This window comes from Rana temporaria, chromosome 3 (assembly GCF_905171775.1).
Source record: "Rana temporaria chromosome 3, aRanTem1.1, whole genome shotgun sequence".
NCBI lineage: Eukaryota > Metazoa > Chordata > Amphibia > Anura > Ranidae > Rana > Rana temporaria.
In genome coordinates, this window is record NC_053491.1 from 82,485,377 (window position 1) to 82,509,544 (window position 24,168).

At 44.8% G+C, this 24,168-nt stretch overlaps 1 protein-coding gene across 1 annotated transcript in view; it reads right to left on the bottom strand.

Annotated features, from left to right (window-relative positions):
- Positions 1-24,168, bottom strand: part of OTUD7A (OTU deubiquitinase 7A) — a 220,696-nt gene that overhangs the window by 178,001 nt on the left and 18,527 nt on the right. Inside the window, exon 2 of the mRNA XM_040342822.1 lies at positions 17,393-17,539. The gene's annotated coding sequence lies outside the window, so the exon portion shown is untranslated. The remainder of the gene's footprint in view (positions 1-17,392; positions 17,540-24,168) is intronic.

The following is a 24,168-nucleotide window of genomic DNA, read 5'->3' on the forward strand; positions in this document are numbered from 1 at the left end:
ACAATACCCCCAAATGACCACTTTTTGTAAAGATGACAGTCCAAGGTATTTAGTAAGAGGCATAGAGAGTTTTTTGAAGTTGCAATTTTTTGCTCACAATTGTTTGGAAAAATTAAGATTTTTTTCCCCCCACAAAACTGTCATATTAACACGTTATTTCTCACACATGGCAAAGGCATATTTGCAATTAAACCCTAAAATATATTCTGCTACTCCTCCTGAGTATGGTGATATCACATATGTGAGACTTGTCCACAACCTGGCCACATGCAGAGGCCCACCATCCAAGTAACACAGACGTTCTAAAGGCATATATAATACACATTTTGTTTCCTGACTACCTATCACATTTTTTAAGGCCCTGGACCAGCAGGACAATGGAATTACCCACAAAATTACCCCATTTTGGAAAGCAAACACCCCAATGTATATTCTATGAGGAATAATGAGTCTTTTGACTACTATTCGGGAAGGGTTACCACCTCTATGTAGATAATTTCTACACAAGTCTCCCACTATTCCGCCATCTCTACCTGAAGAAGACAGTGGCCTGTGGGACAGCATGGACCAACTGCAAGGGCTTCCCACAGAGATTGGTCACCACGAAATGGAAACGGTGAAAAAAGCCAGTTTGCGGAATGAAGAGCAACTAGCCCTAAAGTGGAGATAAAAGAGACATGTACATCCTTTCCACAATACATGATGACACCTTGGTGGAACATCAGACAAGACGAGGTACCGTCCAGAAGCCAAAATGTGTACAGGAATATAACCAATTTGGGGGTGGGGGGGATATGAATGACCAGCTGATAAAGCCTTACTTGGCCAACAGGAGATCACTGTTTTGGTATAAGAAAGGCACCATTTACTTTCTTTACGTTTCAAATAGCCCTGTGCAATTTATAAGTTATCTTTTCCAAGTGCACACAAAGATCCCTAACCTACCTAAAATTTCAAGATGACATTATTGCAGCCCTTCTCTATCCGCATGGCCATGCCCCTGAACAAACTTGCTCCGATACATTAGCCAGACTTAATGAAAGGTACTTCCCCGAAAGGCACTTCTCCCTCTTGCCCAAACAGGCCGCAAACCCCCTAAAAAATGTTGTGTATGTTCAAGTAAAGGAATTAGCTGTGACACCAGATACTACTGTCCCCAATGTCCTTTCCAGCCAGGCCTCTGTATCATAAACAGCGGCATTTGAGTGCACAGAAAAGGTCCCAGCAGCAGGAGCTGTAAAAAAAAAGCAGTCTGGCAATATTTATCGACAACATTGCTCATCCGCAAATACAGACAGCTACCATGAAACATTGTTTCATTTTGTATCTTTCTTTTTTTTCATCTACAGATCAAAGGGAGGAACTGCAGATGTCAGAAGTCAGTTAAAGCAACCTGACAAGTAAAAAAAATATTTTTTTAATCAAATATTCCTCTGTTGAACCCCTTTATAACTCGTATTTTACTCTAATCGACCTTAATTAACTCCTTATTCTTCTTCTCCATTCAATATAATTTTCCTGGTGATTTTTTTTCTATTTTATTAACCACTTCAATATAGGGCACTTCCCCCCTTCTTGCCCAGGACAATTTTCAGCTTTCAGCGCTGTCACACTTTGACTTTGAGTCATACAACACTGTACCCAAACTAAGTTTTTTATCATTTTCTTCCCACAAACAGAGCTTTCTTTTGGTGGTATTTGATCACCACTGGGTTTTTTATTTTTTGCTAAACAAACTATAAAATACCAACAATTTTGAAGAAAAAAAACGTTTTTCTTTGTTATAAAAAAAAAATTCTCCTTCATTGACGGGCACTAATGAAGCTGCACTAATGGGCACTGATGAGGCGGAACTGATGGGCACTGATGAGGAGGTACTACTATGTAGAATTGATGGGCACTGATATGCAGCACTGGTAGGCACCGATAGGCTACACTGATATGCAGCACTGATGGGCACTAATAGGTGGCACTAATAGGCAGCACTGATGGGCACTAATAGATGGCACTGATAGGCAGCACTGATTAGGAGGTACTGACAGGCAATACTGATGGGCATCTGTGAAGGGCACTGACAGGCATTACTGATGGGTACTGATTGGCACTTTGAGGGGCACTGATTGGCAATTTGGGTGGGCACTAACTGGCAGCTGAAAGGTACTGATTGGCATTGTGGTGGGCACCCCTGATGGGGGCTGCGCTGATAATCAATGTCGAGAGTGCTAATCTGAGTTTTTTGGTTGGGGGGGGCGCCTCTGGTGGGGGGGGAGGGTGAGTGAATGCTGTACGAAGTTCGGATGTTTAGTACAGCAGCTCCGACTGGAGCTGGCAGTATTTTTTCTTTTAGCCCGCTGCCTGCTGGGTTGAACGGAAGAAAACTGTTAAGCCCTGTACACACGATCAGTCCATCCGATGAAAACGGTCTGATGGACCGTTTTCATCGGTTAACCGATGAAGCCGACTGATGATCAGTCGCGCCTAAAAAAACGAAGTTCAATGCTTCCAAGCATGCGTCGACTTAATTCTGAGCATGCATGGATTTTTAACCGATGGACGTGCCTACTAACAATCTTTTTTTTTCGGTTAGGCCAGTTAAATCAGTTAAATTTAAACCAAGATTGCTTTTTTTAACCTATGGATAAATAACCGATGGGGCCCACACACGATCGGTTTGGTCCGATGAAAACGGTCCATCAGACCGTTCTTATCGGTTTGACCGATCGTGTGTATGCGGCATTAGTGTGTACCAGGCTTTAAGCAGCCCATAGAGGAGTCAGTTTTTTCTCATCAAACAAGTTGTTTTAATGAAATCCACACTTGTGGGTGTCTTTGTGTTCTAACAGGGATCAGAACACACAGATCAGCACTACAGTGTATAGCTTGCAGCACTGATCAAGCAGTCAAAATAGGTCTGGATGGATGACCAGAAATTGATCAGTAGATCGACTTCTGTTCAACCACAGTGGCCATACAGGGATAAAAAATGTGATCCCTGTATGGCCAGCTTTAGTCATTTGTCTTAAAATCCTGTCTCAATTCCAAATATCTATTATTATGATGTGACACACATCTTATTTAGAAGTCTATGTCTAATGCCCTGTACACACGATCGATTCATCCGATGAAAACGGACCGATGGATTTTTTCATCAGATATCCGATGAAGCTGACTTTCATCAGTCTTGCCTACACACCATCAGTTAAAAATCAGTTCGTGTCAGAACGCGGTGACGTAAAACACTACGACGTGCTGAGAAAAATGAAGTTCAATGCTTCCGAGCATGCGTCGACTTGATTCTGAGCATGGGTGGATTTTTAACCGATGGACTTGCCCACAGAAGATTGTTTTTTTCTATCAGTTTTTTAACCATCAGATAATTTTAAAACAGGTTCTAAGTTTTTTCACTGATGGGAAAAAAAACGATGGGGCCCACACACGATCGGTTCGTCCGATGAAAACGGTCCGATGGACCGATTTCATCAGACGAACCGATCGCGTGTACGCGGCATTAAGGGCTAAAAGAACTAGAATCACCCACTGGTTATTAATATGTATTGTAATAAAAAAAAAAAAAAAACTTGAACCGACTGCTCTGTTATCTTTCCACTCTTATAAAGTGGCTAAAAGCTTACAATATGGTACAAGGCTAAATGATCTCATCAAAGCAAACAGAAATAAAACATGGAAAACAGGCAACTGTCTATGATCTATTACATGATAAAGCAGAACTATTTTTAAAAGGTCACTTAGCAAAAAGGTAAAACATGAAAGGTCCACTTAAACTTACAATGCAGGTACCAGGTTTGTATATTGTATAATGTATGAAACTCATTTTTCGGCATGAAAAAAAACATAGTTTTTCAGCATGTCCAAAAAACAAAGTTTTTCCAACTTCATCATTAAAAACGACTTTGCCCACACACCATTGTTTTAAAAAAATTATGAAAAAAGCGCGGTGACGTACAACACGTACGACGGCACTCTGAAGGCGAAGTTCTATTCGCCTTTGGGCTGCTTTAGCCGATTCCGTGTTAGTAAAAGACGATTTGCGCTTGTCTGTCTGTTACAGCGTGATGAATGTGCTTACTCCATTATGAACGGTAGTTTTACCTGAACAAGCGCTCCCGTCTCATAACTTGCTTCTGAGCATGCGCGGGTTTAAAACGTTGTTTTAGCTCACACACGATCATTTTTTACTACCCGAAAAACGTCATTTTTTTCAGAAGCCGAAAAACGATGTGAAGCCCACACCCGATCATTTTAAATTACGTTTTTAAAAACGTCATTTTTTTCATGCCGAAAAATGATCGTGTGTAAGCGGCATTAATGCCGCGTACACAAGACCGTTATTCAAGTCATGGAAAAAAAATTACGTTTTTCTCTACGTGATTCCTCTCAAGCCTGCCTTGCATACACACGATTGTGAAAAAAAATGCTTGAGCAAAGCGTGGTGACGTACAACGCGTCTGACGGCACTATAAAGGGGAAGTTCCATTCGAATGGCGCCACCCTTTGGGCTGCTTATGCTAATTTCCTGTCTCATAACTTGCTTCGTTCTGAGCATATGTTGATATATTGGATGCTTTACCTGTATTGATACCAACGGTAGAATATATATATACTTATGTACATACTGATATGTTATTATTATACCCTTAGGCTCCATTCACACCTAGGCGTTTTAACGCTACAATACGCCGGAGGGTCGAAATTACATTAGTCTCTATGGAGACTGTTCACATCTCAACGCCGAATGCTGAAACGACGATCGCCTGAAGCTCAAACAAGTCCCGGACCCTTTTTTGTCAAGCGTATCGGGCGGTTTGGGCGTATTTGAGCGTTTCCATTTCCCATAGAAAGTAATGGAAACGCTCGATTCAAGCAACTTGCGCGACAACGGGCGTTTCGTCGCTTTAATCAATAGAACTTGTCGCCCATGCAGAAGATTAAAAAAATCTACCAACATAGCAACAAGTGATGAAAAGATGATCATTTTTCCTATTGGCTAAAATAAAAAACGTCAAAGTAAAAAACGTCAGACAACGCTGTATGCAAACGCGCAAATAAGCATGAATACGCGCGAAAAAACGCCGGGAAAAAACGCCCCAAAAAAACGAGCGAACGACCGACGCTCAGGTGTGAATGCAGCCTTAGAAAACAATATTTTGCTTTGACCTTACCCTGAAGAAGGAATTATGTTAGTTTCGGAAACATGTCGGGAATTTCCTGTGAACCCTTCCTTGGTTTGGCCTCTCACCATTTAAGACCAACCGTGTGTTCCAGACTATGAGCATCATAACATTGGTATTTATGTCTGTATGATATAGTCTTGTTCATAATTTTGTACTCGGTGATTGCAATCACAATTTTACTATGTTTGAGTAAAACTTTAAGCTTACTACCTGCTGGACAACTGCCTAAAAAGTCCCATCGGGGCTATTTTCTCTGGTTCACTTCTGTTAATTGGGTTGTGGCAGTCAGTCTTCAGATATCCACAACACTGAGGCCCCGTACACACGACCGGATCTGTCCGCTGAAACTGGTCCGACGGACCTGTTTCAGCGGACAGATCCGGTCGTGTGTAGGCCCGACCGGACAATTGTCCGGCGGATCGGACAGTTTCCAGTGGACAAAAATTTCTTAGCATGCTAAGAAATCTGTCCGCTGGAAACCTGTCCGTCGTCTGTACAGACTCACCAGACACGTCCGACCGACCGCCATCCCTCGCATGCGTCGTACTGATTCAATGCATGCGTGGAAGCTTTGAACTTCCAGGGCCGCCCACGTTGCCGCGTCGTCGTCGTGGCGACGGCGCGGCCACGTCCCCGCGTATTGTTTACGCGCGGATTTCTGTCTGATGGTGTGTACAACCATCAGATGGTGTGTACAACCGGCGGACCGTTTTCAGCGGACTGTCCGTCCGTGTGTACGAGGCCTAAGCTATCTATATCTATAAAAACACTGATTTGTATTTTGGTCTTTTACAAAATCATAATAGTAGGTAGTAAAATGATCTCCTCAATGCTTTGAACTGTCTTGTAGTAGAATGATTTTCATCTAAAAAAAAATCTAGATTTACTATTTGAGATGAAAGGTAGAGGAGCACAAGGTCTCTAACCTCCACCAGCTACGTGATGTCGTCATGAAGGAGTGGAAGAGGACTCAATTGGCAACCTGTGAAGCTCTGGTGAACTCCATGCCCAAGAGGGTTAAGGCAGTGCTGGAAAATAATGGTGGCCACACTTTGGGGCCAATTTGGACATTTTCACTTAGGGGTGTACTCACTTTTGTTGCCAGAGGTTTAGACATTATTGTCTGTGTGTTGAGTTATTCTGAGGGGACAGCAAATTTACATTGTTATACAAGCTGAACACTTACTATTTTATATTGTATCAAAGTGTAATTTCTTCACTGTTGTCACATGAAAAGATTTAATAAAATATTTACAAAAATGTGAGGGGTGTACTCACTTTTGTGAAATACTGTGTATATATAAGAATGATCCTGCTGACCACTGTACCCTGCACTACTGACCCTGTGTTCTGTCCTGCTCACCCCTGTACCCTGCCCTACTGACCCCCTGTCTTCCATCCTGCTGACCCCTGTACCGTGCCCTACCGACCCCCCGTCTTCCGTCCTGCTGTCCCCTGTACCGTCCCCTATACCTTGCTATACTGACCTCCATACCCTGCCCTACTGACCCCCTGTATTCTGCTCTACCCGACTGACCCCCTGCCTTCTGTCCTGCTAAACCCTGTACCCTGCCCTACTGACCCCATGTCTTCTGTCCTGTTAAGCCCTGTACCCTGCCTTACTGACCCCTTGTCTGTCATCCTGCTGACCCCTGTACCCTGCCCTACTGACCCCAGTACCCTTCCCTACAGACCCCCTGTCTTCCGTTCTGCTGACCCCTGTACCCTGCCCTACTGACCCCCTGTCTACCATCCTGCAGACTCCTTTACACTGCCCTGCTGACCCCCTATCCTCTCTCCTGCTGATCCCTGTCCTCTACCCTTGTGACCCCTCTTTTCTGCCCTGATGACCCCCGTACACTGCTCTGCAGACAGTTCTTCTTTGTCAAGCTGATTCCTGTCCTTCACCCAGCTGATCCCTGTCTTAAGCCCTGATAACCCCTGCTCTCCACCCAGCTGGCCCCTGTCTTCTGCCCTGATAACCTCTGCTCTCTACTCAGCTGACCCCTATCTGGATTTTGTTTAACCACACGCCCTAAGCCCCTCCCACTGTTAAGAGTTAGGTCAGAGCCACATTGTGCCGCTATGCGCGCCGCAGATCCCTTTCCCCCTAATGAGTGCCTCATTCTGAAGTTCAAAAGTTGGGGGTTATAAGTGTGGAGGGAGAGGAGAACTCTGATTCACTGCATCAGCAGCCACCCACTGACAAGGAGAAAGTGCGGGAGGGGGAAGCAGTTAGAGAAAGTAGGGGTTATGAATGGGCCATACCCACATTTTGTCACAGCGTGGCAGCCTCGCTAATTATTGTCCTCTTGGTACCCAGGGTTGAACCCCCCCAGGGAAAAAAATAATCTACAGCCCTGGTACTACGTGTGCTGTATCCCATAAGGGACAGAACAAAAAATATGACAGTGCTTCCTTAAAGGGGTTGTAAACCCTCCTGTTCTTTCACCTTAAAGTGGAGGTTCACCCGATTTCGTCACTTTGTCCAATTCACTAGTCCCCCCGATGTACATAACGATTTGTCTATTCAAAAAAATTCTAAAAATCTCCATACCTTCTTTATGGCTGCTCGTCCAGGCACTTCCTGGTTCTAGGGTTGCGGTACTGGGCGTGTCGCTTTGCACCGCAATGAATTTTGGGAGCTATCACGTGTGTCTCTGGACGATGACGAGACACTATTCTTTACAGCAGCCAGAGGAGAAATCTCGAGAGATTTCAAACGTCACATGACTGCACCGGGTCATGTGACGGTCATGTGACCAGGGGCGGATAGAATTCGCCCATTGTAAGTATGCAGTGTTGACGGCGCGGCTCGCCGTCACACTGTGCTTGCGCGGGATAGAGCGCGCATTCCGGAAGATCGTACAGGAGGGCTTCAGAGTGCCCGGAGTAAAGATGGCAATGTATTTAAAAAAAACAGTTTTCCCGCGGAACTCCCGCTTTAATGCATATGCATTAAGGTGAAAAGACTTCTGTCAGTCACCGGCCCCCCAGCCCCCCGATTTTACTTACCTGAGCCCTGGAATGTCCTGCGGCGAGGACATGCTATCTCTCTGGCCGGGGTACTTGGCTCTTGATTGGACAGATTGATAGCAGTGCAGCCATTGGCTCCCGCTGCTGTCAACCAAATCCAATGATGCGGGCGCCGGGGGTGGTGCAAAGTCCTGCATTCGGCGGCTATGGACGCCAAATGATGGACTTGGAAGCGCGCCTGCAAGGTAACCCCCTGGGAGAGTGCTTCTCCTAGGGGGTTATCTGATGCAGGGAGGAGCCGTGAGAGCCGCCTAGGGACCCCAGAAGACAGCGTTTGGAGCCACTCTGGGCAAAAGAAATTGCACAGTGGAGGTAAGTATGATATATTTGTTTTTTTTTCCCTTAGTAAAGATGCCGGTACCTGTGCCCGAAGCCGACTGAAGAGTCAGCTTGGGTGAGGAAAGTGCAGAATCCAGGGGCAGGTAAGTGTCCTTATATCAAAAGTCAGCAGTTACAGTACTTGTAGCTGCTGAATTCTTTTTTTTTGGGGGGGGGGGGGCTGGACCTCCTCTTTAGGGAGAAGTTTAGATTTAGAATATGCACCAATTTGTTGATGCTTAGGGATCCAGATCCCTACCAGTATTTTCCAAACATTCTTATTGAACTACCTAACCTCGATATAAAAACAACTGAAGACCTCAAAAGGTACGACTGCAAACAATTCTTATGGCGGACCATATAAACTTGCTTAAAATAGACATCACACCCAGATTTCTGTACCTATTTCAGACAATAACAGTTTCTATCACCAAGACATTCCACAGAAGGCTTTAACAATTTTTTTGGGGCACAAGGCACCCTGGACTTAAAGTGATTGTAACGTATCGCTTTTTTTTATAATAAAATAACAAACATGTCATACTTACCTGCTCTGTACAGTTCGTTTTGCACAGGGCAGAACAGGTCCTCCTCTTTTTGGGTCCCTGGCTGGAGCTCCTGGGCACTCCCTTCTGTTGAGTGCCCCTACAGAAAGCAGCTTGCTATGGGGACACCCAAGCCGAGCCACAGCTTTGTGTATCTATTCAGACACCAAGCCGCACCTAGGCCCCCCCCTCTCTCTCTCTCATCTCTCTCTGTGTTTCATTGACAGCAGCGGGAGCCAAAGGCAACCAAGGCATTTCGTGGACATTGCTGGTTTAAGAGAGGGCTCAGATAATCAGTGGCGGTGCGTCCATAAGGGCACACGGGCGACACCCCCTCTCTATGCCCAATGGATAGATTCATTGGGGCAGGGGTATTTTTGAAGCACCCGATTAGAGCCTTATGCCGCGTACAGACGGTCGTTTTATGCGATGTAAAAAAACAAAGTTTTTAAAAATGTCAATTTCATTGACCGTGTGTGGGGGAAAACGTTGTTTTATGTCTTGTAAAAAACGACAAAAAAAAAATTGAAGCATGCTTCAATTTTATGTGTCGTTTTTCAAAACGTTGTTTTTTGTGTCACAGAAACTGACCGTGTGTAGCAAAAAACGACGTTTAAAACGACGTTTTTGAACCCGCGCATGCCCAGAAGCTAGTTATGAAGCGAGCTTCAATGGAAAAAAGTGGTGAACGTAACCTCGCTTTGCTAGAGCATTGTGAAAAAACGATGGTGTGTAGGCAACGTCGTTTTTGAAAATTGAAGTTTCAAAAACTTTGTTTTTTACTTCACAGAAAACGTTGTTTTTTTACATCGCATAAAACGACCGTCTGTACGCGGCATTAGGCTCCAATAGTCCTCAAAATAGGTAAACCGCAAGCGCCATGCTTCGCACTCCACTCAGCTGTGTTAGGAAAGCAAATTAATAAGCAAATGACCAATTAGGTCCTCCACACACACTGTCTCAATGACTGGCCTGGTCAAGTCCTTCTTGATGTCAATCTAAATTACCAACATATCACACCTTCGGTTAACCATACAGTATATTTGATACCAGCAAATCTACCAGCATGTTCTTTTGCCTTGCATTTCTTCTTGTATGAAAAAAGATAACAAAGCTGTATCTTTATCCAATGCAGTTTATTCACCATGTAAAAACTGTAAAAGTTTAATAAAATCTGATTATACAAAATCACTGTTTATGCAAAGAGTCAAAACTCAATCTTTCAGGTTACAGCACAATAATAGGCAGAGATGAGGCTTTTTTTGCAGTTCATTACATTGAAATTGCATACAGCTAAGCGCTAAACTGCCATATTTACATAAAGACCATACAAGAATAATCAGATTTGTAGAATATTGGATTTTTTTATTTTTTATTTCATACATCTTGCTTTAGAGAAAGTAACAAAATGCATGTTACAAAGAAATATTTGTGTTCAGGCCTAGCTTGCAGCAACCAAACCCAAGGGATCTTATATGGCTGACAAAAGACACAAATCAAAATATTGCACTGTAAACCAGTAATGTGACTACTCAGCATTAGCGAGCAGCAGGCTGTACCTGACAGTAACAAATGCAGTCTGATCACAAGTGTGATGATTAATGTCAGCTGTAGAGGGAAAACCAACACACCACTGGACAGGGAGCAGAAGCCTTGAAAATGCTTCTATCATGGAGTATTATTGACTTGCTAACATAACTATATGAAAGGCTGAGCTGACTTGTAGTCTGAAGCCAATTAAATGGCTGTCTCTGGTAGGCTGAACCAGAACAAAGGAGGAAAATGCTCAAAACCAAAAATGTCATTTTGATGAAAATGTTGCGTATTTTGATTTCATTTAGTGAGGGATCCTCTACACAGGCTTTTTTTTTTTTTTTTTTAGATGCTTTTTTTCCATACAAGTCCACGTGAGTGTAAAAGCAAACAAAGCAGCTCAATGCAACTCAGAAGCAACTTAAAGTGGATGTAAACCCTCCATACACCCAGTAAAGTGAACAGCCTCAGATGATACACAGAGATTAACCACTTCCATACAGGGCACTTACGCACCTTCCCGCCCAAGCCAATTTTCAGCTTTCAGCACTGTCGCACTTTGAATGGCAATTGCGCGGTCATGCTACACTGTACCCAAACAAAATTGGCGTCCTTTTTTCCCCACAAATAGAGCTTTCTTTTGGTGGTATTTGATCACCTCTGCGATTTTTTTTTTTGCGCAAAAACTAAAAAAAGACTGAAAATTTTGAAAAAAAATTAAGTTTTTATTTTTTTCTGTTAATTTTTTTGTAAATAAGTAAGTTTTCTCTTTCAATTACGGGCACTGATATGGCGGCACTGATGGGCACCGATGAGATGGCACTGATGGACATCGATGAGGTAGTACTGACGGGCACAGATGAGGTGGCACTGATTGGCGGTGCTGGTATGCGGTACTGATGGGCACACATAGGCGGCACTCATGGGCACTCATAGGCGGCACAGATGGGCACTCATGGGCGGCACTGATGGATACTTATGAGTGGCACATATGGGCCACTCAGAAGACATAAAACGACGTTTTCCCCACACACGGTCATTTTAAATGCCGTTTTTAAAAATGTCTGAAAGCAGCTCAATGCAACTCAGAAGCACCCAGAGCACCCAACCCCCCCATGTTGAGGGCATGCGGCCTGGTACGGCTCAGGAGGGGGGGGCGCTCGCTCACCCCCACTCCTTTCCTGACCGGCCGGGCAGCGTGCTTTGGATACGGGTCTGGTATGGATTGTGGGGGGACCCCCACGCCGGTTTTTCGTGTAGGGGGGGTCTCCTTACAACCCATACCAGGCCTACGGGCCTGGTATGCCCCTGGGGAGGGAACCCATGCCGGTTTTTTATTTAAAATTTGGCGTGGAGTTCCCTCTCAGGATTGATACCAAACGCCGCAGCTAGAATTGGCAGGAATCTAAGTCGGATCCCCGTCGCTTCTATGACGCGCTCGCTGGAATGTGCTTTTTCTATTCCAGCGAGTGCGAGATGTCGGCACCCTGTCGCCGAGAATCAGCGCGATGCTGTCGTGCTGGAAACACATTCTCGGCAACAGGTACAGTAAGGTAAGGGACTTAGCTTATTGAAGAGAGATAACAAAATACTTCAGATATATGTGCCCAGCTCAAATTTCATGAATTGGATTTACATCCATTATTTTGAGCCAATTTCTGGTATACCTGTATTATTGATATGCTTCATATATGTTTGAAGTGTTGAAAGTATCTTCATTATCTTAAAGCTGCTTGTTTCTCACTATATGTGGTCTCCAAACTGCGGCCGGGGGGCCAGATGTAGCCCTTTGCTTGCCTTTATCTAGCACTTTTCCACCAACTGACACCAATGATAGGCCACCATTCCCCTTACTGACCCCATCGATGGGGCACTATTTCTCTGAGTAAGACCAACGATGGGGCACTGATGCCGGGGCATTTTCTATGCCCACTGTCCTCGGTCTGGTTCCCCCAAAGCCTGAAGGACAGAAAACCAGCCCCTTTGCTTAGAAAGTTTGCTCAGAAATCCCAGCTCTATATGGTAAGAGTCCATTTACCCTCATACGGGTTGAAAATATAGGAAATTACTGGATAATTTTAATTTGTATTTCTACATAATTAAAACATAACTTGCATTTTTACTTCAAACTAAATAACTCTTTTTTGGCTACAATACTATTCATAGAAGATTCTCCCATGATGTTAAAATATTAGCAGAAGACATTGTCGGCAATGCCTAATGTGTCAATCCCGAGAAAAATAAAACAGATGTTCTTGTTCCTGGATCTGGCATTAACAGCATGAAAATGCATAATTAGTTGGGTACACATCTTGAAAATATGTCACCAGAGACTGTTTGAGATGTAATAGAATGCAGACAATCCTAATGGACCCACCATCACTACTGAGTGCACCTCTACTTCAGTTGACCTGTCAAAACACATTTATTTTATAGCCCCCAAAGGAAACAGTAATCAACAGTTGTAAGAAGCTAAAACATTTGAGAAATAAGTTATCTATTACGCGATGCAAGATAATGTTCATTATTCACTTATTTTTGACTTTCAAACCAATCAATTGTGAGCTTTTTTCAAGTGCTCTGCCATCTGAAAAAAAAAACTGTATTCAGTTGCGGGTGGTGCTTAACATTTTTTGGGGGGGTGCAAACAAACTGAAAAAAAAAAAAAAAAAAACATCAATTGCAGCCACTGTGACCGTCAAAGGCAGCCACTGTGCCATCAAATGCAGCCACTGTGCCATCAAATGCAGCCACTGTGCCATCAAATGCAGCCACTGTGCCATCAAACGCAGCCACTGTACCCATAAATTGCCGCCACTGGGCCAAACGCAGCTACCGTGCCCATCAATTGCTGCCAGTGTGCCCTTCGATTGCTGCCAGTGTGCCCATCAATTGCCGCTACTGTGCCCATCAATTGCTGCCAGTGTGCCCATCAATTGCTGATACTGTGCCCATAAATTGCCGCTAGTGTGCCCATCAATTGCTGCCAGTGTGCCCAATTGCTGCTACTGTTCCCATCAACTGCCGCTACTGTGCCCATCAACTGCTGCCAGTGTGCCCATAAATTGCCACTACTGTGCCCACCAATTGCTGCCAGTGTGCCCATCAATTGCCGCTACTGTGCCCATCAAATGCTGCCACTGAGCATCCCCCGCCCGCCCGGCACTTACCTTGTCTCGGTGGGGCAGCGGGTCGCGGCGATGTCCTCCACGCTCCTCGAAATCTTCTCCCATCCTCTTTTCCCATCCTCTCCTATGATTGGACGCCTGATAGGCGGGCGTCTAATCACAGCACCTGACGTTTCAGCCAATCAGGTGGCAGGTAATAGACCCAAGCATCCTAAACTGGCTGAGAGGCGGTTCAGTGTTAGGAAAGCGAATATTCATTTGCTTTCCTAACACAACGCTGAGTGAACATCGAGCGCCCAGCATGGCGCCCGTTGTTAACCTTTTTGGATACCTATTAGAGCCTACGGCTCTAATCAGGTGACTCCAAAAAATACCCCACCGCTGTAATTCAGGTGCCCGGCACCCTGGGTGGCAGCGGCGACTATAGATAGATTCATACAATGCATGAATCTATCTATGGTGAGAGAGGTGGCAGGAGAGAGGGGGCGGCACTTGTGCATCTTTATGGACGCACCGCCACTGACTGTATTGATGATTTTTTTTGTAAGGAATACATTACTGGATTCAATTGTGTTTTTAGTATCTGTTCAATGAATTAAACAAAATGAATGATCCCCACTTTTTAAGGAGAACTACTGCAAAAATAAAATCCTCATTACTTTTTCTGAAACCAAGCAAGCAGCCATCCCTAAAATTGTTCTTTTTGTCCTCAAATTATTATACCCCCATGGTGCATTAACCATTTATTGTCAGTTCTCTTTCACAGCTGCATTAATAATGACAAATCTGTACAAACTTTATTTCTCACTAGCCGTAATGTCAATTCATCTGCCAACAGATTAAGCCCCAGCATTTGGAGCCTCTATAAAGTATATTGCCTTTGAAGAGCAGATAGCAATTGTTCACATTCAGCTGGAACAAATCGAGGTCCCTTGATACTGTTAGTCACGGCAATGAACGACTCTGGAGCTGATTAATTCCTAGTACACACAATGAGAATATCCAACGCAAAATACCTCTTTGTGATCCTCCGATAATCTGATCCTTGGTACACAACTTTCGAAAGCCGATCAGGACAGTTCGTGAAAAATTATCAGAAGAGACAAGCATTTTTCTTGGACGATACCATAACTAATGATTTTTGTGTAATTAGTATAGTATTTGTATGAAGAAAGCTGTGTGACCAAGACCATACATGCTCAGAAATAAAAGAATACAATTGCAATACAATACAATCTATAATATCACATCTGAAGGTATAGTCTGTCTTGCGAGGCTTTTTGTAACTTTAGTAACTATAGGTTTTTAATATGAGACTAGCATGCAAAAAACAAACAAACAATCATTCGTCCGATATACTCATCATGTTTACTGGGCTTAAAGTGTTACTAAACCCAGGACTAAGGATGAGCTCTGGCGTGTTCGCATGCTACACGTGCAGAGCCCGCCAGGAAGTCTGCACGGCGCTGCACTAATCACAGCCAGGGAGACATTTCCCAATCTCTGCAGCCGAGCATCGGGAAATGTCTCCCTGGCTGTGATTAGCGCAGCGCCGTGCAGACTTCCTGGCGGGCTCTGCACGTGTAGCATGCGAACACGCCAGAGCTCATCCTTACCCAGGACCCATTAAACAATGCAATAATTTGCAGCTTGACGAATGTGATATCTCGATTACGAATGCTAGTTTTACCAGACTTGATTCTGAACATGCGCGTTTTTTTTTCCCTCGGAAAAGCATACACACGACCAGTTTTCCAGACGGGAAAAAGTCAGCCGGGAATCCCGATGGGAAAAAAAAAATCTGGTTTTCTTTTTTCTCGTCGGAAAAACTGCGATAGAGCATAAACACGGCCGGTTTTCCCGGCCAAAAACTCTCATGGCAGTTTCTCGATGGAAAAACCGGTCGTGTGTACGAGGCATGAGACCTGGTTCACGCCTATGCATTGTTTAGTGCATTTTCAGTATTGAAGAAACACACTACAGTCCATTTAATATGGTTTCCTATGGATGTAGTTCACATCTGTGCAGTTATGGAAAGGGCCAGGGATTTTTTTCTTGGTTTATGGTTCCATAGACTTCAATGTTTTAAAGATGTGTATTGAAAAAACACAAAATGCACCTGCAATATGCAAATTGCAACCTGCACAATCAGGCCTTAAAGGAGTTCTCTAAGCTAAAACTTTTAACCCCCGCTGTGCCCGGGCTGTAAAACTATACAAAATAAACTTTCACTTACCTGCCTACGATCCCCCGTTGTTCCGATATCGCCGTCCCGTTCTCCGGTCCCGGTCTGTTCCACTTCCTGCGGGTCGGTGACTCACAGTGCGCTCAGCCTATCAGCGGCCACGACGGGACATTGCTGCGGCCGCTGATAGGCTGAGCGCACTGTGAGTCACCGACCCGCAGGAAGTGGAACAGACCGGGACCGGAGAACGGGACGGCGATATCGGAACAACGGGGGATCGTAGGCAGGTAAGTGAACGTTTATTTTGTATAGTTTTACAGCCCGGGCACAGTGGGGGTTAAAAGTTTTAGCTTGGAGAACTCCTTTAATGCTCTGTCTGGTCAGTGTTAATTGGCCCTGTGCTGATCACATGCACTTTCCCAAGAAAAACAAAACGAAAAAAAAAAACTCTCTAGCAATACACACCAAACTGAGCATGTGCAGCTTTCTCTCAAGGCACTGTTCTATAAGAAGATGGTTTGGGGACAGTGGAAGAAGGGGATTATCAAACAGCCTTTTTACACAATGCAGAGGATTAACCCCTTAGGTTCCACAGTGAGTATAACAAGCATGCTGTACTGCATAAACAGACTGATTTTACTGTTGTGGGTTTAGTAACACTTTAAGGGCTGGTTCACACCACAATTTCTGCATTCCAGATGCGTTTATTCAATGCTTGTTTATGATGCATTGCAATGCGTTTTCCCCTTTTTTTTCATCACCTCAATGTGTTTTCCGGTGTGTTTCTTATGCGCTTTGGTGCATTTTTGATACGTTTTGCCGTGTTCCATACAGAAAAAAATACACTGCACTGCACCCATGTGAACTAGGACCATTGGAATCCATGAAAAACACTGCACATGTGTTTTAGATGTAGATTAAACACACACTGGACTGCATCTGGTGTGAACCAGCTCTAAGGCCGTGTTCACACTTGCATGACAAATGCTCTGACATTGGGAGCTCATGTCGCATAATGTATGAAAATCAATGTTTCCCTATGAGAACTGTCTTAACTGGTCCAAAACAAGTCGGTCCGACTTTGAAAAAAGTTTCTGCACTACTTTGGTCCGACTTTGATCCTACTTCAGCCCATTGAATATCATTGAAGTCGGATCAAAGTAGGATCCTTGTCCTAACCATCCGACTTGTGGCATCCAACATTGTGATTTCAGCAGCAGTAAAAGGAATTTATCTCACACTGGGATTGTTTTGATTGGTCAAAGAACAAGTCAGACTATCACAAAGTTGGATCAAAGTAGTATCCTGTTCATGAAAGTGGGATGGATGTCGGACCAATGTAGGATCAATGTAGGACTGATGTTGCAGAGCAAAGTAGGATGAAAGTCGCATCACTGTCGTGTAGTATCAGTGTGAACCCAGCCTCGAGGCATTCAGAAAGCACCTTGCACTTACTTTTATTAGGCTTTGAAAGCGATGCATGGAGGAATGCTTCAAGCAGGTAACATGCTGTATGAAGGAATTTTACATTCCATCGTGCTCTGGTGTAGATTTCCTTTAGGCCCAGGCAATGTGATTACAGTCAGTTTTCTTAAGACGAATCTGAAATTAAAAAAATAAAAATAAAATAAAATTACACTCTTGGTTACGGAAAAAAATATTCTACAATACAATATGGAGAAAGTGACGAAGCATACAATAAAGTAACGATCATCTGAAGTGATTAAAATAACAGACCCTTACTTATAACACGATTACTTGTTCTTATGTGTATTTACAGTATTTATGTGAAATATTTAAAGTGCAACTAAACTCTCCAAATCAACATTAATTATTTAATGCTGCTGCCCTGACCGGCCCCGCCTCCACCCCGCCCCCTGTCCCAGCACCATCTGTGATGTCATTAGGATGCACTCGAGATGACTAGCAGTCTGGCTTGATGAAAGTTAGAAGCTTTGCATTGAAATGACAGGAGGAGTTTAAATGCAAATAAGGTCAAAGAAAACATTTATTTTAAACTTTTAAACAGAAACACTGTAATAATACAGTAATCAGTTACAGAACTTATCCAGACTCCCTGCCAAACAGCACAGCCAGGTTGGGGACTGTAACAGAATGACCCGGGACACCCAGAGACTTTGTAAGGATGAGGGGTACTCCTATACCGGCGTCACCAAGGAGTCTTATGTCTAGGGTCACCTTATGTCCGATAGGGCCATAGGGTGACTGAGAAATTATGTCCTAAATTACAGGACAGGGGACATCACTGATAGTTCATATTGCAGGATTTTGAGATACTGCAAGATGTTGGTTAATTGTGACCCAACCAGTCAATAGTGACTAATTTCTATGATTAGCCCTGACTAGTGACATGCTAATTGAGTCAGGCTCCTGGAAGACCTTTCATTGTGTGATAACACTGCTTTAAGCCTATTGATGCTTAGAGGTGTGAATACCTTTTGGTCAAGCTGTATGCGAAGACAGAACGTCTGTCTAGGGATGTGGATTAAGAAGAGATCATTGTGTGTGATGGTGTTTTGTTTGTTATGCTGTTAATGAAGGAATGTGCAATGAGTAGATCATGATAATTATAGGCCGGCGCCGACATGTCTAGAATGATTAGTAATTAGCTCAAAGAATGTGATTGAAGCCCCCCACGGTGTGATGTGTGGGTGGGGAGTTGATTGTTCCTTTCATGCCTTGTACTGTATATAAGACTGAAAGCTACCATTAAAAGTTGTCTTCATTTTGGAACAAGTACAGAGCTGCGTGTCTCGTCTTGATTCTGGGGAAATGGGATGGATCGGATCCTGTTGGTTGGAGTGTCGATAAGCTGTCTTGGATGGGATGGAAGGTCGTAAACGGTGGTGACCGTTACAATTGGTGGCTAGCAGCGGGATAATTCCATCGCTTAAAGGACGGCTACAAGGACACAGGACAATGGAGACGCTGTATGAACGGCTGAAGCTCTCTTCCCTCAAGGACTTACTGGAGAGCCGGGGCAAATCGGCCTGCAATCGTAAGAGAAGGGACATTATTGCAGAGCTTGTCCAAATGGATAGAGCTGAAAGGCCCAGCGTAACAGAAAGGCCCAGCATAACAGACAGGACACCCGATGAAGAGTTTTTTGACCGGGCTGTTAGACGTGGACTGGCACAGTATGGACCTAATCCTCCACCGGAGATCATAGACCGGGTTATAGCGGCTGTGGATGCCACTTGGCTACAGCAAAGAGGTGCTGCAGCAGCAGAAGTCACAGCAGCACCAACTGAAAAAAGGGGAGAGGTACAGATGCCAGTCACCATGAAAGTAGAGTTCCAGGGAGCCGGGGCAATTGGCCCCTCTCCCCAGCAACAAGCTGTGGTGGTAAAGCGTTTACTCCCAGCTGAATCGCTGGCGGCAGGGCAGGATGCTACTGGCTGCTGCACACAACTGCAGCTTGAGCTGACATCGGGGGATGGGACTGTGGTCTCTCCTCAAAGCGACCCAGCAGAAGAGCTGGCAACAGAGCAGAGTGCCACAAGCCTCTGCTCTCACCTAGCAGGAGAGGGAGTTCCTGGGGCAGTGGATGGGACTGTGGTCTCCGCTGACACAACCCCAGAAAATGGTGCGTCACCGAGACAGGAGAATGTCGGCTTGGCTTTGCAAGCATCGGGGGATTTTCACCTACCAGTGGATGGGACTTCAGTCTCCACTGGTATACCCCAGGGATGGGGGCCAGTTGTCCCAGATCCCCAACCACATGATGGACTGAGCCCAGTCACCCTGTCTTCTCTCCAGCGGCTGAAAGGACTCCAGGGAGAAGGGCCAGTCCAGGCCTCTCCCCAGCGGCAGGCAGGTTCTCTGAGAGAGACAGAGGTTGGCGGGGTGAGTAATGCTCGGTTTGGAGCAATTTATTTGGGGTACGGTATGGATACCAGCATTGAAGGACTAGTACTACTGACTAACTTCGGAGTCAACCCGTTCGGGGTCTCCTCCTGTGTCAGTCTCCCACCGAAAGGGGAGAGATGTAACGGAATGACCCGGGACACCCAGAGACTTTGTAAGGATGAGGGGTACTCCTATACCGGCGTCACCAAGGAGTCTTATGTCTAGGGTCACTGTCAGGAACGTTACTTACCGAGGCCGAGATGCCAAGGGCAGCTCACCTTTGCGACTCGATGCGATCCACCCGCTGGGGTTTGAGACAGAAGGAAGGACGCACCAAGAGGCACCAGGTCCAGTGGCAGGAGGGAATCCAAGGTGAACCGGGAACTGGATAGCCGAAGTTCACTGGAGGCTGTTCAGAAGCACACAGGAGATAGTCCAAACAGAAGGTGCTCAAACAGGAACAAGACTGAAGAGTAATCCAGAGAACAAGCTGAGGTCAGGGGTTGGAGCAGGTAGGGTATCCGAAGTTCAAAGCCAAGGTCAGGGGTAGAGAAGTCAGACAGTCCAAATTTCAAGCCGGGGTCACAGGGTTGGGGAGAGCAGCAATCCAGAGAGCAAGCCAAGGTCAGGTAAACAGGATATCCACAGACAAGGTTTCCAGTAGCAAACACTGACAACGAACCAGCAATTTGCAAGGAGGAAGGGGCTGGCTTAAATAGGCCGCTCAGGCCACTGATTGGTCCAAAGTAGCACAGGTTCAGAACCAGGCTCCAACGGACAGCAAGACGAATAACACTGAGCAGTGGCTCAGAGGCAAAGACCCGGACCAGCAACGGAGAGGCCCTGGGTTCGATTCCACCCAGAGCCAACTGGGGAATGTGACCGTGAAAGGTTAGTGCCCTGACAGTCACCTTATGTCCGATAGGGCCATAGGGTGACTAAGAAATTATGTCCTAAATTACAGGACAGGGGACATCACTGCAAGATGTTGGTTAATTGTGACCCAACCAGTCAATAGTGACTCATTTCTATGATTAGCCCTGACTAGTGACATGCTAATTGAGTCAGGCTCCTGGAAGACCTTTCATTGTGTGATAACACTGCTTTAAGCCTATTGATGCTCAGAGGTGTGAATACCTTTCGGTCAAGCTGTATGCGAAGACAGAACGTCTGTCTAGGGATGTGGATTAAGAAGAGATCATTGTGTGTGATGGTGTTTTGTTTGTTATGCTGTTAATGAAGGAATGTGCAATGATTAGATCATGATAAATATAGGCCGGCGCCGACATGTCTAGAATGATTAGTAATTAGCTCAAATAATGTGATTGAAGCCCCCCACGGTGTGATGTGTGGATGGGTAGTTGATTGTTCCTTTCATGCCTTGTACTGTATATAAGACTGAAAGCTACCATTAAAAGTTGTCTTCATTTTGGAACAAGTACAGAGCTGCGTGTCTCGTTTTGATTCTGGCGAAATGGGATGGATCGGATCCTGTTGGTTGGAGTGTCGATAAGCTGTCTTGGATGGGATGGAAGGTCGTAAATGGTGGTGACCGTTACAGGGACCTATTTTTTTTCTCAACTCCATTAGAGATCTAATAGGTCACAGACACTACTCTAGTTTGGATGACTGGACAATGAAGGAGTATCAGCACACTAAGTTCATCACTCTTCTCCCTTCTCCTGTAAGGCTGGGTTCACACATATGAGATGCGAGAACCAGTGCGATTCCTGTGCGGTTCCCGTATCGCATGTCTCTCAGAGGCAGTTCACATTGCCTTTGTGTACCACTGTGGGTGTCAATGCAAAGTTAATGACACCCCCAGATCAGTTCACAGATCGAAGTGCGAACTATGAAATGGTGCAAGAATGGGTGAACACCCATGCGCCCATGCGCTGTGAATTCAGCCATACAATCTGTAGGGCTAAATTTGCATCGCATGTGATCTGCACAGCAATGCGGTGCTTATGAAATGCAACGTCTGACATTGCAATAGTGTGAACCTAGCCCAAGCAAGCTTCTAGCATTAGATTAAGGGATGGCTCACACCTGAAAAACTCAGGAACACAGTCTGGATTCTTGTGCAATTTAGTGCACAGGGCTAAATCCCACTGGATCGCACAAAAAGTAGTGCATGCACAATTTTTCAAAAACACTGCACCAAATCGCATGGTACTGTGGTACAATGCAATCTGGTGCAGCAAACACACTATGTTTGCGCACTGCATTTGGGGTGTCAATAAGAATGTATTGACACCAACAGCAGATCGCACACCCAGTATGTTTTGAATATGGAGTGGGAAATGCACCTTTCCTGCATCGCGTTCTGTTAACTGGCCCTAAAAGCACTATGCAATCCCTCTGTTCTTCTCGCCCTGTCAAATCCTGCTTTAAAGCAGAACTTTACTCTACCTTTTTTTATTTATTTATTTTATTTACCCCTTGCCTACTTAAAGGGGTTGTAAAGGTTTGTTTTTTATTTTCTAAATAGGTTCCTTTAAGCTAGTGCATTGTTGATTCACTTACCTTTTCCTTTGATTTCCCTTCTCAATAATTGTTTTTCTTTGTCTGAATTTCTTACTTCCTGTTTCTCCTCAGTAAGCTTTCCACCCACCATCATCCGAGCAATGGATAGTCAGCCAGAACAGCTTACTGAGGGGGAACAGGAAGTGAGAAATTCAGACAAAGGAAAAAAAAAACAGTTATAAGAGAAATCGAAGGAAAAGGTAAGTGAACCAACAATGCATTAGCTTAAAGGGACCTATTTAGAAAATAAAAACACGAACCTTTACAACCCAGTGTTCTGCACAGGAAAGATACTCACCCACCCAGTGGAGCCAGCGTTGTCCCACCGAGATCCCCTTATCCGTAACCAACACTGAATTCCTGCGTCGCCATCTTCTGCTGGGATGTCATCCGGAAGCACAGGCACACCTCCTGATGATGTGCCGCCAGGCCTGCCCCCTCCTGCTTTGGTGAATAGATGCTCCCGGCATCTCCTGTGATATCAACGGCATTTATCCTGAGAGGCAGCAGGGGGGCGCAGACATCATTCGTCTAGGTCAGTGTTTCTCAGACTTTTTTGACCAGGTGGTGAAACTACGCTTTAACCTGACTGGGAAGATGCTCACTTATTTATAATGGTTATATACAAACACTCTTCAAAGAAAAAATATATTTTCACCTGGTGACCTGAACACTAAAGCCGTGTACACACGATTGGTTTGTCCACTGAAAACAGACCGATGGACTGTTTTCATCGGACAAACCGATCGTGTGTGGCCCCCATCGGTTTTATTTCCATCGGTGTAAAAAAATAGAACACGTTTTAAAATTTTCCTGTGGATGAAAAAACGATAGAAAAATCTGATCGTCTGTGTGGAACTCCATCGGAGAAAAATACATGCATGCTCAGAATCAAGTCGACGCATGCTCAGAAGCATTGAGCTTAATTTTTTTCGGCTCGTCGTAGTGTTTTACGTCACTGCGTTTTGGCACGCTCTGAGTTTTGACTGATGGTGCGTAGGCAAGACTGATGAAAGTCAGCTTCATCAGATATCCGACCGTGTGTACACGGCTTAAGAAACTTCCTGTCTTATGGACCGTACACACAATACAAAATCATACGAAAAATACTGCTTTCAAAGCGATCTTACAATGATCTGATAGTTCATACGATATTATCCAATGGGACAAAGAACGAAAATGTTTCCCGTACAATACCAGATCATTTTCGTTTTAATCAGTACAATTGTCATCCAAAAAAAATAAAAAATAAACTACAACACATTAAAGCGGAGGTTCACCCTCAAAATTTACTTTTTAGCTAACCTATCTCCAGCCTTAATAAAGGCTTGTAACGTTGTAATTTTTTTTTAAATGTGTACACTTACCCGTCTTCAGCCTCACTTCCGGGTCTTCTTCCTTACGGGGAGTGGGCGTGTCGCTCCTTTTCCCCGACGGGGAGCTCTGCGCAATGTCTCCTGGGAGTGAGTGTTGATCCTCCCAGGAGACGATTGACGTGCGGGTAAAGCGCGTCATCGCCATCCGACGGGGACTCGGCTCTTTACGGCGCTATACGGTGCCTGCCGTGTAGAGCTGACTACGCAGGCGCCGTAAAGTGCCGAGTCCCCGTCGGATATTTTCGGAAGGCGATGACGCGCTTTACACGCACGTCAATCATCTATGCTTCGTCTTAGGAACGCCTACTCATCGGGGGAGCGAGAACCCGGAAGCCGGGTGAAAAGAACGAAAAAAAAACATAAGTACAGCGAAAAAAAAAAAATAATCCAGCATACTGTTGATGTCAGCAGTATGCTGGATGTAACGGTATATAGATGTTTTAGGGTGAACCCCCGCTT